Consider the following 14,326-nt stretch of genomic DNA (forward strand, 5'->3'; position numbering starts at 1 on the left):
AGTAGACTGTTTCTGCCATGGAATTCACAGAACATAAGACATGCAATAAATAGCATTGAGCTTCAAAGTCATCTGTAGGCTGTGTGCCCATCCCTACTGAGTGGCTTTTAATCAGCTACTTTTGTATTTTATGAGCATAGGCTTTGTGCTCTAAGTGACTTATCATCTGGTTGTATCTCTAAGTTTCTGATTTTTTTTTAAATCAGACTAATAAGAGCTGCTAATGTAAGTGATTGTTTATAGTATCAGTCAACATTTTATTGAGAGCATATTGTTCGCAACATGCTGGAATCTCATTATGAAATATATGTCATAAGCTTTACAAATTAAAGGGAGCAGAGGAGGTATAAAAAAACTCTACCTCTCCAATAACAATATGCAATGTTTCTGGTAGAAGACGGGGGTCCATTCTCAGCTCAAAGGTTTGCTGCTAGCATTCGCCTCTGTATTTGACATGCTCTGGATGTGTCTCTCAGGAGACATCTAAATCCGGCTCCTGTCAGCATACACTTCTTAGCTTTATCCATCTTGTCTAGTTTTGGTGGCTGTAGATATATATATATATATATATATATATATATGTATATATATATACATATATATAGATAGATATAGATATAGATATAGATTATAGATATAGATATAGATATAGATATAGATATAGATATAGATATAGATATAGATATAGATATAGATATAGAGATAGAGATAGAGATAGAGATAGAGATAGAGATAGAGATAGAGATAGATAGATATGTGTGTATATATGTATATATATGTATATGTATGTATATATGTATATATATGTATATGTATATATATATATATAGTATGTGTGTGTGTGTGTGTATGTGTGTGTGTGTGTGTGTGTGTGTGTGCCACGTGTGGGGCCATTCCTTTAGTCTCTACTCCAAACTTTGCCTCCATATCCCCTCCTGTGAATATTTTTGTTTCCTCTTTTAAGGAGTGAAGCATTATGATGGGCATACGAAATGGGAAAATAATTTTCTCATGGCTATGTCATCTTTGAATTTTTCTTCTTGAATAGAATAGTTTTTTAGTAGATAAGGATATATTTAATGGGGATCATTATCATGGGATAATAAAATGTATTTTATATTTAGGGAAAAAACATTCACTGACCACAAATGGTACTATGAATGTTTCCTCTACAAATGCCTATGTGATCTGTCCTTCACCCTGCTGGTGCTGGTAAATAGGTTACAGGTAGAAGATGTAGAGACAAGTAGGACCCCAGGCTTCCATTGACAAAAGAGAGGAACTTGACCTTCAGGATGAAAATATAATCCATCCGATCAGTTTTCTCTGTCTTTCATGAGAGTTTCAGGTCAGTAGACAAAAGAATGCCAGTCCTCAACCTACAGATTTTCTACCACACAGTTAGAAAGAAGCATGTCTGACAGTCACTGCAAGGACAAATATGTGTACAATGACCTGATAAGGTTCTATGTTTTATTTCTTCTCTACCATACATCAAGCTATTATACCCGATGTTATTAACCTGTGATACAACTTAGCAAACTGTACTCATTATTATTTCCAAACTAGCAATGAAATAATTTCAAAGATATTGGAAAGCCAAAAGGAAGAATTATTTTATGACTATCCTGGTCTCTTGAATGTGCGGAACTGGAGAAGACCCACAAAAGCTCTGGAAAGTTTGGGATTCATTTTCTCTTCCATTAAGCATGGATTTGTCACCATAGTCTGGTTACTGAGAGATAATAATTTTTCATACAAACCTCCTCACTGTACAGAACTGTGGCATACACCACTCTAATCATTACCTGCATCACATGGACCATGCCAATGAGGGTCAAACTACAATTTAAATACCACCGGTCATAACCAATTTAATGTTATTTCTTTAAACAGGGAAGGACTCTAAAAATTTATATATAATACTTACTACTTAGTATTATACACATATGACTGCATGTACAAACGTGTAGATATATATGCTTGTGACACCATAACTTTATAATACGAAGCCATAGTTAATGTTTAAAATAGAATATAGAAGTCGCAAAGATCGAATTCCTATCTAAGTCATTCGCGACTATTTCTATGTTTGTGAAAGTGTATGTATGTGTGTACACACCTACACAAAAGCACTAATAAATCAAGTGTAAAAACGGACATTTTCCCTCGGAAATGTTGAACAATTGAGTTGAAATAAAATATAGCAAAGTCTAGCAGATTCTTGCCTTTGCAGAGTTTTTCATTCTCATCCAATTTAAAATTTGCAACAGAGGCAATAAAAGTGATGCTTTTATTTAAAAGAATTTGTTGCTTTTGTTCCTTTGTAGTTTGGGTTTCTTGGAAAGAACCAGCAACATCATTCAAAATGGTGAGCCTTCTGAATAATGGGGTGGATCTCATTAAGTCGGGACTGACTGTTTATTTTAAAACTTAAAGCCTGTGGAGAATTAAATCAAAGCAATCATAATCAATTTCTCAAGGAGATAATAGTGCAGTGATAGTCACAGAGAAAAACACTCTGAAACGTTCAATTTAGCCATAGAAAAGCTCTCAAAAGGCCATAACGAATAAAAATAATACCAAATGTATGAGAAATTACTAAGACTTAAGGAAAAGACTTTATACAATTTTAACACTTTGGGGATGGGGTCACTGCCCTCGCTACGTCAAACAGATGTGTTTGAATCATGTAATCAGCTAACGTTGAAAAGATCATGGCTAGTAGGATTTCCTAACATGTGGGCATTACTTGGTGTCAAACTTTGTCTTTCACTTTACGGAAACTCATACGTAAACACTGATGGTATTTAAGAAAGCAAAACAAGTTAGTGGAAACTTTCTTTCTAACTATGGTATGTATTGCTCTGCAGTTAGCTAAGAGTTTTGTTGTTTTGTTTGTTTTGTTTTTCTCTGCAGCTACTTTTTGGTCACAGCCTTGGCACATTTCAGGAACACTTGCTTCCTGTCTTCAAAGTGGTATCTGCATTTTTTGGAACTTTTATACATTCATACAACATCAATTGATCATACCTGACAAGCACTACTTCCCTCCTACGCCCATTAATGTCCCGCTCTTTCTTCTTCCCAAACCCACCTTATTAGTAATGTGGTAAATTACTGTGGAGATGCTTAGTGACTAAGAACACTTATTCTTAATCTCTTCCAGAGGACCCAAGCTTGGTTCTCAGTAACCACTTCAGGCAGTCACAACATTCGTAACTTCAGCTCCAGGCATCTAAATCACTTTTCTGGCCTTCTTGAACACACACACACACACACACACACACACACACACACACACACACACACACACGGAGAGAGAGAGAGAGACAGAGAGAGACAGAGAGACAGAGAGAGGAGAGAGGTGGTGGGGAGACTCAAAACTTAAAGAGAATACTGAAATAAAATTAGTGATATTCATATGCACATGAGACAAGCAAAGGGCCATTCACCAGGCCATGAACAAACTACCAGCATCCAGATTCCCAAGAAAAGTATCTGTGTTCCTGACCCAATGTCAACAGCCATCAGCTGTCAATAGACCCACAAATAGAGGTTGGTCCTCAGAGATCCCTCAATATCCATGCATTCAAGCTTGACATTGTCCAAGTGATCAAATCTGCTTGAGTTGACTCACCCAGCACCCATCTTATATCCAGAATTCCATGTTCAGTGAGCGCTTCCTAAATGAATAAAGACTTTTTTCACATTCTTATTGGATACTTAATGTATTTACATTTCAAATATTATCCCTACCCCAGTTCCCCTTTCCTCCATCCTCCCTCCACCTGCTTCTATGAAGATGCTCTCCCACCCTTCCTACCATTCCTAACTCAACACCCTGGCATCCCCTACATTGGGGAAATGAGCCTTCACAAGACCAAGGGCTTTTCCTCCTATTGATTCCAAACAATGCCATTCTCTGCTACATATGAGGCTGAACCCATGGGTCCCTCCATGTGTACTCTTTTGTTGGTGGTTTAGTCCCTGGGAGCTCTGGTTGGTTGATGTTGTTCTTCTTATGGGGTTGCAAATGCCTTCAGCTCATTCAGTCCTTTCTATACCTTCTCCATTGAAGTCCCATGCTCAGTCTGATAGTTAGCTACAAGCATCCTCCTCTGTATCAGTAAGTCTCTGGCAGAGACTCTCAGGAGACACCCATATTAGGTCCCTGTTGGCTAACAATAGTGACTGGGTTTGGTGGGTGCATATGGGACAGATCCTCAAGTGGGGCAGTCTCCGCATGGCCCTTTCTTCAGTCTCTGCTCCATTCTTTGTCCCTTTATTCTCTCCCATGAGTGTTTTCTTCCCCCTTCTATGAAAGACTGAGGAATCCACATTTTGGTCTGCCTTCTTCTTGAACCTCATATGGTCTGCGAATTGTATCTTGGGTATTTCAAGGTTTTGAGCTAATATTCCACTTATCAGTGAGTGCATACCATGTGTGTTCTTTTGTGACTGGGTTACCTCACTCAGGTTGAGATTTTCTACTTCAAGCCATTTGCCTAAGAATTTCATGAAGTATTGGTTTTTCGTAGCTGAGTAGTACTCCATTGTGTAGATATACCACATTTTCTGTATCCATCCCTCTGTTGAAGGGCATCTGGGTTCTTTCCAGCTTCTGGATATTATAAATAGTCTGCTATGAACATAGGAGGGGCATGTTTCCTTGTTATATCTTGGAGCATCTTTTGGGTAAATGCCCAGGAGTTGTATATCTGGGTCCTCAGAAAGCAATAGGTCCAATTTTTAGTGAGATTACTTCAAGTTTCTTCCATTTAATTTGATGTTGGCTACTGGTATGCTGTATATAGCTTTTACTATGTTTAGTTGTGGGCCTTGAATTCCTAATCTTTCCAAGACTTTGATCATGAAGAGGTATTGAATTTTGTCAAATGCTTTCTCAGTATCTAATGAGATTATCGTGTGTTTTTTTTCCTTTGAATTTATTTGTATAGTGGATTAGGTTAGTGGATTTCCATATATTGAACCATCCTTGCATCCATGGAATGAAGCCTATTTGATCATGGTGAGTAATAGCTTGATGTGTTCTTGGATTTGGTTTGTGAGATTTTATTGAATGTTTTTCAATCTATATTCATAAGGCAATTTGGTCTGAAGTTCTCTTTCTTTGTAGGGTCTTTGTGTGGTTTAGGTATAAGCATAATTGTGGTTTCAAAAAATGTGTCCTTTCTTATCTTTTTTAATGGCTTTTGGTTAAAAGTCAATTTTATTTGACATTAGAATGGCTACTCCAGCTTGTTTCTTGGGAACATTTGCTTGGAAAAATGTTTTCCAGCCGTTTACTCTGAGGCAGTGTTTCTCTTTGTCACTGAGATGTGTTTTCTCTATGTAGCAAAATGCTGGGTCCTCTTTATGTATCCAGTCTGTTAGTGTATGTCTTTTTATTGGACAAATGAGTCCATTGATGTTAAGAGATTAAGGAATAGTGACTGTTGTTTTTGTTATTTTTGTTGTTAGAGGTAGAATTATATTTGTGTGACTATCTTCTTTTGGTTTTGTTGAAAATAGATTACTTTCTTTATTTTACTAGGGTGTAGTTTCTCTCCTTGTGCTGGAGTTTTTCATCTATTATCCTTTGTAAGACTGGATTTGTGGGAAGATAGTGTGTGAATTTGGTTTTGTCATGGAATATCTTGGTTTCTCCATCTATGTTAATTGAGAATTTTGCTGGAATGGTAGCCTGGGCTTAGATTTGTGCTATCTTAGGGTCTGTATGATCTCTGTCCAGGATCTTCTAGATTTCATAGTCTCTGTTGAGAAGTCTAGTGTAATTCTGATAGGTCAGTCTTTATATGTTACTTGACCTTTCCCCCTTACTGCCTTTAATATTCTTTGTTTTGTGCATTTGGTATTTTGACTATTATGTGATGCAAGGAATTTCTTTTCTGGTCCAATCTATTTGGAGTTCTGTCAGCTTCTTGTGTGTTCCTTGGGCATCTCTTTGTTTAGATTAGGGAAGTTTTCTTCTATTATTTTGCTGAAGATATTTACTGGCCCTTTAATTTCCAAATCTTCGCTCTCTTCTATACCTATTATTCTTAGGTTAGGTCTTCTCAATGTGTCCTGATTTCCTGGATGTAGCTGTCTTCAAACATACCAGAGGAAAGCATCAGATCCCATTGTAGATGGTTGTGAACCACGATGTGATAGTTGGGAATTGAACTCAGAACCTCTGGAAGAGTACTCAGTGCTCTTAACTGCTGAACCATCTCTCCAGCTCCTTTCCTGTATTTCTTTAAGGGTTGTTTGTGTTTCCTCTTTAAGGGCTTCTTCTTGTTTACTTATGTTCTCCTGTGTTTCTTTAAGGGAGTTATTTATTTCCTTCTTAAAGTGCTCTATCATCATCATGAGATACAATTTTAAATCCAAATCTTGCTTTTTACAGTGTGTTGGAGTAGCTAGGACTTGCTGTGGTGGGAGAACTGGGCTCATATGATGCCAAAATCACTTTGGATTTTGTTGCTTAGGTTCTTGTGCTTGCCTCTCACCATCTAGTTAGCTCTGGTATTAGTTGGTCTTGCTGTCTGACTGGAGCTTGCCCCTACTATGGGCCCGTGAGCCTGTGGTCTTAGGAGTGAGGATTTCAGCACAGAGGGCTGTGCGACAGCTAGCTCTGGGCACAGATGGAGACAGGAAGGATGAATGAATTCAGATTTAAAATCTAGTGAATAACTTCCCACTCCATGACTGTCCTTTCTGTTTGATTTCGCATAGGGACTAAAATCCTTTTGCATCTTTCATGTAAGCTTCCGGTTCACTTCTCATCTCCTGTTGATACGAAGTCTCCACAGAATTAATATCCAATGGGGAGAAAAACTCTTTATGACATTTTCTTAAGCATTCTTCAGTATAGCCTGTATATTTGGAGCTTATTATTCATTCTTTATTCTTTTACTATATTTAGATCATCAATATAATTGTCATGATCTCATTTACATGATAGTCGGGAGGAGTATGTGCAACTGGACCACCTAAGACATCTTTAGGTTTTCAGAGAAGTAGTCATGCTTACAGGCAATGAATTTGAATCTTGTTTGCTTTGGGAATAGAGCCTCCAAAATCAGATCAATGCTTCAGTCTATAATTCTGGGAAGATGACATATTAGTTTAAGGACAAGATAGCCAATGCAGAAGAAGCAAAGGTAATCGTTAGAGAAGTTTGTGTATCCATTACGTAGGTTCCCATCCTTTCTGTTTTCCTCTTCATTAAGATATAGCTCCTCCAATGATGGAGCTCAAGAAAATAAAAGACAGGAATGGGTCAATCTTCAGATCCACACATGAAAATTTTGGCATAAAATAAAAAAATATAGCTAAAAATTAGGAAACCTATGTTCTACCACAGTCAGAGTTTTTTTTTTTTTTAAAGACACTAGTAACTGTTCATGTTGAAACTGATAAATACCAAAAATTTTCACACTAGCTAATATTGAGTAAAAGGTACAGACATCTATTTCAATGTGTGGCTTTGAGACTTACACTGCTACATGATCTTAGGCTTAAGGCTAGGAGACACAGGTTTCCCTATAACTCTTCTATTTTCTCAATTAATATGGTAATTTACTTTCTAAATTCTCTTTAGTTCAAATCTTATGCAATTGTGTGAATGTTTTCCATGCATATACATATATGTTATATTTATATATTTTATGCAATATTATCTCATATGATTATGCATAAGATACTACAAGCCCTATCTGTGTATTTTATATAGAATTATATTTTATTTTGGTCTTAAAATGAAGAGTAAATTATTCATATTTGTGGAAAAGATAAAGAATCAATACACATAGGAAATTAAGAGACCACAGACCCTGTTAACTTTATCTAAATAGAAAACAACCTGGAAAAAAAAGTCACTTTAATTAAAGAAAGCAAGTTATTTTTAATATCGTATCTGAATCTAAATTCTTTCAAATGATATGAAAACTAAAATCTGAGGGAATAAAACTCTTTGAATAAAATAGAGCCTACGAGAAGCTTCCCTATGAAATAGATGACAATAGACAAACACTAACACCAATAGCAAAGGGAAAAGGGAAATTGTAGAGAGGAACAGGAGAATCCAGAGCCTACTCTTGAGTTCAGTCTTGATTGACAGGTGCCCCTCTAATGAGTAAGTGCAACCTAGAGATCCATAACACCAGCTCAAGCAAAAGAACCAGGAAGTCCATGATGCACTTTCCAAAGCAGATAACTTTAAAGAGGGACAGAGACCAGGAGTGAAGAACTCTTCTCCCATTGCCACACGATAGATGGAGAAACCATGGTGAAAACTGCAAGGAAGAAGCACTTCCTCAAGCAAACATATCAGAATATCAGCAGATTTCTTAACAGAAAATTAAAAAAATAGAATAATGTGTAGAATGATGCATCTCAAACTCAGGGCACAGATTAATTTTTTCCAAACCTTTTTCATGATAAAACAAAGTAGAGGAACTCATAAGCGCTGAAGCAGTATTCCAGAAGATTCAAGAGTTTGATACTTCAAAAGAGGGTGTAAACACATGCATATTCCACAGTGAAAATAAAACCACAAGAGCATTAAACAAGAAAACTACTATTTAAAAAAAACAACAACAAAAGGACTAGAATTAATACACACCTCTCAATGATAACTTAGAATGTTAATAGTATTAATTAAGCGGGAGGTGAAAACTGGCAGCTGTATTCGACCCTGGAGCCATCCCTTTGGCAAGCCAGAAGTTTACCCGCTGTAGGCACTAAGCACCGTGTTAGAAAGGACTTTAAAGGGCACTCCCCTAAGAAAAAGAGAAGCAGAAATCAAGCAGATGGAAACTATACCAATGCTTGGCAAAATAGACTCCAAGACAATTTTTTTTAAGAAGGGACAAAAGATTGACATATTCATAGGAAGATACTCCACCAGGGAGATCTTACAATTCTTAACAAACATTCAGAAAACACTGCCACTCACAATTTCAAAAAACAAACATTGCTTGGGCGTAAAAGCACAGAATATACTTGTTTAAAAGAAAAATAGTGGGTGATTTCTATACCCCATTCTCACCAACTGATAGGTCACCAAGACCCTCTGTACTCCCCCAAAAAAAATCAAGGAAAAAAAATGTCAAAGGAAAATGGCACTTTATATAAAATTATCTTAACTTTCCAAACACTGTGAAATACACACTTTTCTCAGCAAGGCATACACTTTTCTCTAACGTAGACCACATAATAGGACACAAAGCAAGTCTTAGCAGATATAAGAAAACTGATATAACGTCTTGCCTTCTATCCAACCACAGTGGAGTAAGCTGTAAAACAACAGGAAGAGAAACTAGAGAAAGTACAAGACCACCATCGTGATTGAACAAAACACTTCTTCATCTTGGCTGAGTTATGGAAGAACTCAGCAGCGAAGCTGAAAACCTTCCGGAACGGAACACAAGTAAAACACAAAGAACTCACAAAGATTAACAACAAAAGAGCAAAACGCATTTCTGGGATGGGAGCTGATACCTAAAAATGATGACATTAAGGAATCAAGTGAATCTCAGATCGATAACTCAGACCCTTAGGGAAAAAAAACAAAAAGCAGCTAAACCCAAGATTAATGGTTAAAAAGGAAGACTAAATATCAGGAAATCCATCTATAAAATGAAAAGTAAAAGAATATTGCAAACAATCAACGAAACAGTTGATTTTTAAAGATGAGATTGATAAATGCTTGACTACACTAAACGAAAGATAGGAAAGCCGTAAAATAATAAAACAAGAGATTAAGGGGGATGTCACACAGAAACCAGTGAAATTCAGAGGATTATCTGGCATATTCCAAACATTTTTGTTACTATAATTGAAAAATACAGACACTGATACATTTTTAAATGCAGTGATCACCAAGGACAGGTCATAATAACCATCAATGTGTTCCAAAGAGAAAAAACAATGTCTTCTAACAAAAAAAGTCCAGAGAGAATCATCTTCACTGCTAAGTGTTAACAGACATTTAATGAGTGAGCGTCAAAGTCCCTCAAAGTATCCTGTGAAATGAAAAGGAGGAAATACTACAAAAAATCTTATTTATTCTTTTTATTGAAAGCAAGTTTTCATATAATATATTCTGACCAGGTTTCCCCTCCCTCATCTCCCAGATTCTCTCTACCTCCCTGCTCCTCAGACTTCAAGCCTTCTTTCTGCCTTTACAATACAAACAGGCAAAAAACCAAACAAATAAAACAGAATCTAAAAGAAAAGAAAAAAGCACGTGAAACACATGTGCGCGAATACCATAAAAATACAAAACTGGAAACGAAAATATACAAGCAAAAATCAGTAAGATGAAAATGCCCAAACGAAGGTATAGGATACCAGAAAGAGTCTCCAAAATCACCACTGAGTTCATTTTGTGTCGACAATCTACCTCTGGGCATGGTGTCTGGTCTGAAGTGTTTTGTATACCCAGTGCCAAACTCATTTTATAAACCCAGCATTAACATGATTCCAAAACAAGTTAAGCACACAACAAAGAAAGGTAATTATGGGCAATGATACTAATAAGCATCATGCAAACATTCTCAATAAAATACTGGTAAATCGGTTTTTAAGATAATACAACAGAAAGATCATTTGGCATGCCCAAATTTGCTTCTTTCCAGAGAACATATGAAAATCAGCTAATGAAAGACATCATAGCAGGAAAGATGCATATAAAACGGTCATCTTAATAAACGTTAGTAAAGACTGTTGGCACCATCCAGCATCCTTTCATGATAAAATTTTTTCACCACCGAGATATAGTTTATTTGGAAGAGTTTATATTTTCTTGATTTTTTTTCCTACCCACTAGATTCTGAGGATGGTTCTGATTCCCCCATTCCTCCAAGATCTTGCCCATTTCCCCTCATTCTAATCCACACCTTTTCTGTATCTCCTTATAAAACAAACAAAAACCTTAAACCAGAGCTGGCGAATTGGTTCAGGGGTAAACGTGTTTACCACCAACTTAGTGATCTGAATTTAATCCCCAGGTCCCATATCATGGATAGAAAAAATTGAGTATTGACCATTATAGTAGCCAATTATGGCTACTCAAATTGTCCTGGCAGGGGTGACAGAAGTTCCTCGCTACCCTCCCCAATGTTCTGGGTTCCCAAATGAAGACACACACACGCAGCCTTATATTTTAATATGCTTTAAACAGCTCAATGACTGGGCTACTTCCAAACCTCCAAGTAGCTGATGTACTTTCCAATAATTCCAACTCATCACTTACTAAAACCTATATTCCATCTTGCCAGACCCAGACCCAGACATGCAGCCCCCCCCTGGGCCACAATACCTGGCTCTTACATGATTGCTATATTCACTCTTCTGCACCTCTCAAGCCTGGCCTTTACTCCTTTCCCTGACATGGTAGCTCTTTCTCATCCTGCTCCTTCCACAGTCCCTTGCCCAGGAGTTCTAAAGTCCCACCTCTATCTCCCTGTCTAGCCATTGGCCACTGGCAACTTTATTTACCAATCAAAACCAACTGAGGGCAGAGACCCTCAGCATCTGATGTATAGGTTCCATGTAATTTTGGGGACCCAATTAACATAATTCAAGCATTAGACTAAAGCCATAACAACTGACTCTTGCAAGTTGTACTCTGACCTCCAAACATGAATATTCTGTGGTTATTATAGGAGAGTTTCTCAGTTTCAAATGTACTATGCTTCTGAGGTGGGCTTGTAGATCCTGATATCCTGTCTCTACCTCCTTAGTGTTAGAATTACGGATACCACTACGCCCATCTTCTGACATCTATTAAAATAGACATGGAAATGAATGTTATGAGCTACACAAAAAGGTATGCCGCACAGAGATAGCAGAGACACTGACAAAGTTCATTGGAACAGACAAACTTAAGAAACCCAGAGAATTATTTGGCACCCCAGGAGGGAAACATGGTAGGCAGTTCCCTTTAATCACCACCTGCTTGCTGGGATGCTGTTATGGTCAATCCATATACTCTTTTCCATACTAGATTTTTTTTGTGTGAAATGTAAACTAAGTTTAGAACCACTCTTGATAATTTAACTAATCATTTTCTCCCTCTTCTTTGATATAAAAGCCCTTTCTCTTCTTAAGCTGCAAAAGCTATGTGACACTTTTTGTATGTTCTGAAACCTAACTCCACATTCTAAGTATTTCATCTAAATGATCACTTCTAGTTTCTAAAATGTGCAGCAAAAGTCAACATGTCTTCAACATCTCTCTATCACAAGCCTCCCTCTCTGCATCAAGGTCTTTCAACTATTCTTCCCTTGAAGGACTCATGGTCCATATCTGAGTCCCATCTCTCTGCAAAGCCTTTCTTAAACTGCTTTATTTTAGCTTGGTTGGTTAGATTTATTTCAACATTATCTCTCCAAAAGTAGATTTACACAATAACTGTTTTTAGCCCAAAATTCTTTAAATCTTAAATTCAAATTTGGTTGGACTTAGCTAGGAACTCATCCTCTCTGGGTAGGATATTTCATATGTCCCAGGGAGCTGTCAGTCAGAAGGAACTGGCTTCTAGAAAAGAACTTCAGCACATATCTAGACTATTTGATTTTCCACATTTTAAGAAGAGAAGGCTTAACTTGTTGACACAATGGGAAAGCAGGAAAAAGATGAATGTAGGGAGAGAGTCACACAAATATATACACACCATACAGGTAGACATACACAACACACACACAGGGATGGAATGGTGATAATATAATTATTGCAATACACAGTAGATTTTGTTCAAAATGCAAACTGAAGGACAAGTCAATAGTCACATAAGAGATGAGCTATACTGGTACTTGATAAATGTGCTATGGTGTTGTTATGAGGGAACAGGGACAGAAGAGTCATGCTAGTTATCAAGACAATCACTTACAAAGTATATCCTGATATTTCTCTTCAGGGCACACATCCAATATGAGTTACCAGCTTGATATCTGCCAAAATTTTTCTTTTTAATTCCCTTATGACAGTGAACCATTAGAGTAGACTATTTTAAAAAAATAACACAATCGTGCTTTGGCGTATTATTAGGTGTATGGGAGGCACTTCATACAAGTTTTTACATAAAACAGTAAAGAGCAAAATAAGCATGTTGTGTAAGAATCTATTCCCTACAGTTTTATAAGTGTGATGATCTCTATGAAAGCATGTGTATTTGTCATCTACCCCTATCCAAATACCTAGGAATAATATTAAAATTTGTAACAACAGCAGAAAAAAAGTTATAGCACATTTTTAGAATTGGACAAGAAGGTTACAGAGTGGGATTGTGTCGCCTCATTCGCAGAATGTAGATAATTCAAGTGTTCTCTTTATATTCAGTGTGTTGTGTTCTATGCCGATTATTCTATTCCCACTAACACATGCAAGCCAAACTAATGAGAGAAGAGAAGCGAGGTGATCTAGTAAAATGGCACATTTCTCCTGAGGGGATGGCTGTCAGGAATCTGGGAAACACTAACATATACACAGTTCTTGGGAAATATATTAGAAATTAAGACCAGTGTGTGATTGTTACCTACAAGCATTCAGTGTAATAGAGGCACTGCTTTTCTTTTTAAGATTTATTTATTTATTTATCTATTCATTATATATAAATATACCATTGCTGTCTTCAGATGCACCAGAAGAGGGCATCAGATTCTATTACAGACGGCTGTGAGGCACCATATGGTTGCTGGGAATTGAACTCAGGACCTCTGGAAGAGCAGTCAGTGCTCTTAACTGCTGAACCACCTCTCCAGCCCTGAGGCACTATTATGCAGAATTCCCCTTAGTATAATTCTAAAGTTTCTACAGTGTTAGCTCTCTTCCAAAATATTGAGGGTTTCTTTCAGAAAATACAAGTTTGTAAACAATTACGTTGCTTGAGATTTTATGCAATGTGGTTTTTAAGACGAGCCCCACTAGACAGATCTAATAATTCAATATTATTGTACAGCAATTCCCAGAAATATGCAGTCATAAATCTAGACAGACGTTTTTGCCTCTAACATTGGCAATAAAAATCTACAGGACTGAGCATAAAACAAGAATCATTTTTGCCTAACCAGGAAAGAAAGTATAATAGGCTAAAGGAACTTATTCTTGCAATAGAAAATAATCACCCTAATGCCGATACCGTGTCTATGAGCCACTATGTGTTTTCATGACTCCTATGCATTCCTTCCTCAATAAAACTGGGTACTAGAAAGAGTGAACAGTGAGTGATAAGATGGGTCTGTAGCTTAGAGCTTTTGCCGCCATGCCTGGAAGCCTACATTCTATCTTGGGACTCCGAAAATAGAAGAAAGTA

The sequence above is a fragment of the Rattus norvegicus genome, chromosome 20, assembly GCF_021556685.1.
Source record: "Rattus norvegicus strain SHRSP/BbbUtx chromosome 20, alternate assembly SHRSP_T2T, whole genome shotgun sequence".
In the NCBI taxonomy this organism is placed as follows: Eukaryota; Metazoa; Chordata; class Mammalia; order Rodentia; family Muridae; genus Rattus; species Rattus norvegicus.